Source organism: Haplochromis burtoni, unplaced genomic scaffold (genome assembly GCF_018398535.1).
Source record: "Haplochromis burtoni strain Fernald_Lab_line unplaced genomic scaffold, NCSU_Asbu1 Contig_295, whole genome shotgun sequence".
In the NCBI taxonomy this organism is placed as follows: domain Eukaryota; kingdom Metazoa; phylum Chordata; class Actinopteri; order Cichliformes; family Cichlidae; genus Haplochromis; species Haplochromis burtoni.
Window position 1 is genome coordinate 150,750 of NW_024582656.1, and position 5,535 is coordinate 156,284.

The window sequence follows — 5,535 nt, forward strand, 5'->3', positions numbered from 1 at the left end:
TTGAGCTGTCAGTGTACAAAGACTCGATTAGTCTGATTGTTAGCTAACGTGGGACGTTCTGCCGACTGATGGCAGTTCGCTGAAGAGAAGCCCATAATTAAATCACCTCTGCGGCGCCCTCTGCTGTGCAGATGACTGCATTTACAGTTGGTTTCCAGGTGATGCAACAAAAAGCAGAATTCTTTACGACAACTTTCAGAAATATCATCAAACTTTAAGTTAAAGGAATCAGTTGCTTTGTCATTTCCAGAGACGGGCAGTAACGCGTTACTGTAATTCAATTCCTTTTTTCAAATAACGAGTAAAGTAAGGGATTACTATTGCAAAAACGGTAATTAGATTACCGTTACTTTCCCGTAGGAACGCTGCGTTACTGCGTTACTAAAACCGTGATTTTTTTGCGAGAATGTCTCATGACAGTGACGTAAGCGAGTGCGACGTTCGTGACAACAGCTGTGTGCAGATCAACAGTGGATCACATATCGAGTGCAGAGAGAGTATGAGCGTGCAGCGTTTAAAGCGTGGAAGTACTGACCTTACTTTGAGTTTGATTCCATAAAAAGTGACAAAAACATTAGTGTCCGCTGTGCGTGGGAAGAAAACTTCTTTTTACAGCGAAAAAACCCCTAAACTTCCAACAAGCACCGAGTAGCTACGACGTAATGGGAAACTCACAGAGAAACTCGCGGATTCTTCCACTGACCGCGGCACACCTGCACCAGGGTAACCCTCCGCCTACCCCACTCCTGCTTTACAGGTGAAAATAGAGCAACAGGACCGCTGAGTCTTTGACTTTATTTATTTTCTGCTGTGTTTTACTTGCATCTATTTGAAAGACTGAGTGTAAACACACAAAATATTTTATTTTATGTGCTGGAATGTGCAGAAAATAGGTTTAAATGTTAAACATAATTTCTTCCAGTCAGAGAATGTTGCAATAATTAATTTTTGCTTGATGCATAAAGTTAAAAGATAAAACTAATAAAACAAGTTTTAAAAAGAGACTTTTCCATTTGATTACATTTTGTATGATGGATTATGCAGAAAAAGTAGAATTGGGCTGAAAGATCTATCGCTTTATCACCTCTTCAGGTTGTAAATCGTGTTTTTAAAAAGTAACTAAGAAATTACTTTTGAAAATAACTAATCAGTAAAGTAACGGGATTACTTTTTGGGGGAGGTAATTAGTAACTGATTACTTTTTACAAGTAACTTGACCAACGCTGGTCATTTCTAATAAAAGCATGTTGGAGGATCAGCGTGAAATCTAGTTTGGTTGTAGACATGAAGGATTTTTTATTTTAGGAATGATTTGATTGGGAGTATAAAAACAAAGTCTGTTGCTCAGTTGAAGCCCTCAGCGTGGACTGGGATGGACAAATAAGTGACAGAAAAATCAGAGTTTTGCTGACTTTGTTCCAAATAAGGTTTTAAACCCAAAGCACAACAAAATCACTTCAACTTCTACCATCTGTGCAGATTTCCCTTCAGGACTTTCTGAGGACTGTGTCTCCGTCATAACGTCTCTGATCTGCAGTGAGCATTCCCGAACACATCAGACGTCACCGAGAACGCAAATTATTCCAGCCCCCACGCTTAATTAACGAGGAACAGACGAATGTTCTCCTGCAGTCTGCTTACTTGGTTAAACAGCCTTTGTTTGGAGACAGAGTTAAATGATTTGTGATTGGAAGACGAGCTGTGATGTCATCAGTACCTTGGCAATTGCCGGCATCTGACCGGAGATCATGGACTGGAACTGGGTGGTGTTCATGGTCGGTCCGTTGTCTGCAGCTTTGTGAAACTCGGTGACCAACGTGTTGAGGGCCAACTCCAGCTCTGAGTACTGAAACAGGAGCAAAACAGCTGCTGTTAGCAATACTGTTATTAATCATCAGGAATCAATAATCAGTGAGAGACTGACAAAAGCTCTTGACCAACAATTTTTACCTAACTCTGTTCTTTCTTTCTTAATAAAAAGGCAAAGATTACGTCTGAACCAGAGTCACATTGTTTCATATTCCTGGAAACTTTGTTCCCAAACGTAAAAATCAGTGAGAGCTGCTGATCGCTGATTTTAATCATCGTGAAAAATGTCAGGATATCAAGACAACATCTTGAAATCTGTTCCTGAGAGAAAATTGAGTGAAGACGAATACTGATGATAAACGTGTGTTTGACCATCTCATGTCAAACATGAACACTTTTACACTTTATTGAATGTAACAACAACCAAACTGCATGAAACCATCTTTGTAATAATAAAGAAGCCTCTGCATGTGTTGGTCCAGTGTTTGTGATCCTGATGATTTGAACTTTACTTATTGATGAGAGAGCCTTTATTTGTCAGTTGCAGGTCTTTTGCCCACAACCGAGATGACAGACCTTGCCGACCGTACATACAACACAAACATCACATTGGGGAGACAGGTCAGGCCAGGTAGCAGGAAAAAAACATTGAAATGTGCAACACAGAAGGATAATACAGGAATGCACAGATATCAACACACCACAGCACAATAAACACAGACAGCAACATGGGGAAGAGTCCCAGTGTGTACATCTGATCTGGGACCGCTGCAATCTTCGAATGCGCCTCCAGCTGACCCGATGTCCACATCATGGGGGAGGTAAGCGTTGGAGGTGGCGTTGGATCCGGGGTAGGGAGGGTGATGCATCAGTGAGTGCTTATCAGTGTATGTATGTGTGTGCGTGTCCATAGTTCAGCTGAGACAGTGTCCTTCGTCCTGCCAGGCTAAGTAAACAGTCTTCCAGCCAACCCAGGTGGCCTTGTATGGAATGGGAAGGAACAGACTAAACACAGTCGTCATCAGGGTGTGTTGTTCAGCTCCGGCCTTGAGCTGGCGCCGAGAGGGTATCCGCATAAGTGATGGTATTTTTTACTTTAGTGCGAACAGCTCATATGAATTTCAAAGCAGTTCTACAGTCCAACACCGGTCTCTCAATCTCCCGTTGGAGAGCCGCGAGCTTCACCATACTTGCGTTCTGTGATGTTGTCATTTCTTGTGCTCAAAGTGCCGATTTCTGAGAACTCACGGCAGTGTGCCTCCCCGAGATGTCATCCAATTTGCGCCCAGAGATGTTATTCCGAGCGAGCCCTTCCGAGATGTATCCAGTCTGCAGTCAGAGGTCTTATTCTGAGTGTTCACAGCAGCCGTAGCTTCTCCAAGATCTTATCCGTGCTGCATTCAATGAGCCCATTTTGAGAAACTCACGCCTCTTCCCATCGCTTCAATCCCAGCAGGCAGCCTTGTGGGGGTTTGAACAGCCGGTTCTGCTTTCTTAATTCTTCGATAAATCAGCAACAGCAAGAACCCTGTTACCATGGTTCAGAATAGGTAGATATCTTCAGCACTCAGGCTCACCCGAGCCCAGACTTCTCGTTGAGGAAGGGGTGTCAATTGCATTTAGGGACCAGTTGATCCAATCCATAATTCCTCTTTTAGGTTTTAGAAACAGACTGTGAGAGTGTTCCAGGGAAAAGGAATACAAAGAACACGAGACTAGACAAGGACATAAGCAGGGAAGATGAGGGAGAGGAGAAAAAGTGCGTCCGCCTCCTCCGAGAGCCAAAGAAGAAAGTCAGCAGCAGATACGAACATTTCCACACACAGTTCATCCTGCTGTAATTTTACAGGTGGGCTTCATCCCCGATGTTAGCGAAAGCTTCCAGATATAAAACAGATAAAGAACAATTGCTCTACCGCTCCACTCTGACGCCCTTCACCTGTCCTTCCTCCTCACCTGGATCTCATCCCTCAGTTGTCTGTGCATATATAACTGTGACGTTTCCTTAAACGTGTTGATCGGGACTTTCGGTCGCTGGTCTGTTAAATAAACTGGTTTCCTGTTCCCTCCCATGACACATTCTGTTTCACCAAGCCTTTATCCAGCGCACATCAAACATGGCAGGTATGTTTCTGGGCACTCAGGGGTTTTCCTGCTTTAGGTTTTAAGTTTGCATCTGTTAGCAGTGCCTGCTCCACTCAGTGTGCGGGGAAGGGCTCTTTGTGACGACCTCCACTGACTTCTTACGCCCACAACCCCCAAACTCTGACTTTAACCCTAAAACTGAGGCTTAACAGCCAGAATCTGTCCTGATACTCACCCTCTGTGACTGCAGCATCTGATGCATTTAAGGAACGTGTGTAAATTACAGCTACAAGTACACTAGTACTGTCAAATGGACCAAAACATGCAGGAGATTAGAAAGATATCTCTTTTCCTGGGTAACTACAGGGTGCAGCTAAATGACACACAAAGCTGGAATCTGAAGAATTTCTAGCATCACAGATCAGCGTCTCCAATCTGAGCGGGATGATGTTTCGTGTGATAAATCCAGCAGTGCTAAAGAACAGAGGCAGCGAGGTCTCTGCACACGTTTAAAGAAACAGGATGACCCAGCCACAGCGTGTTTCCTCACAAGCATCGGGGTTTTATTCCACCCTCTCTGTACAGACTCATTGTGTCAACACTGGATCTCTGCTGTTACTCATATGCGCCTCACCCCGTCACTAACAGGACGAGGATCTGTCAGCCAATCACAATCTGGACTGATAAGGTGCTCGATTTGATTTGAAATGTCCAATGTTCATATTGCAGTTGTTATGAAGCATTAATCATTTACTCCTGAGTGAGAGATCAGTCGTTACTCTTTAGTGGACAAAAATAAACCCATAAACTGACACAAGCTTCGATTTCTGCACCAAATCTTTTGATTTACGCTCTTCAGTAACAATATTAAGTTTCACACTGGGTCAAATCATCCTGGATTTTATTTGTTTGCTACACAAAAATATTAACATCAGAAGTTTCCTCCGAGCTCGAAACTGATTAAGATTGGGCAGGATCACAAAAATAAGGGCAGTAATCTTTAAATTCTAATGAAACATAATGAGGTTCCTGCAGTGTGCGGGGCTGGGTTTGAGCTGTTTGGCTTTGCTTTGCCTCGGCCGAAGCAGAAAGTGTTAAACAGCTGAATGAGATCAGACCGAGCGGCCCTCTGAGGGCTCAGCTGCTGTTGTGAAAGAGGGCGGCGGCTGCAGAAGTCTGCCTGATCCCAAACCAGAAAAACAATTTCTCCTGCTTTAACAGGCGAATTAAAGAGAAAAGATGACTGAACACGAGCCGAGACTCAGAAGGTGTCAACCAGCTTTTATGTGTTTTTACTCAGAGGGTCCAAACTGCTTCAGCTCAGTCCAGAGATCCTCTGAAAACCCACTTCATGCGATTGTCCGGCCTCCTTCACCCAGTTCATGTGAGCTGCTTGTGTATGGTGGGTGTAGCTGAAGCAGATGAGCACTTAAAGGGTCTGCTGTCGGCTCCACCTGTATTTTTGCATTCTCAGTCAGTTTAACCTGAGCTCAAATCTGCATCAGCGTTTGGTCCAAAGTAGAAGCTGAATGCAACACTGCCTCCCAGAGGCCAAATGCACCAACTACAGCTTTATTCAGGCGGATTTACAGCTTGTAATGGATTTCCTTACATCCATTTTATTTTGCAGGAACTGCTGTA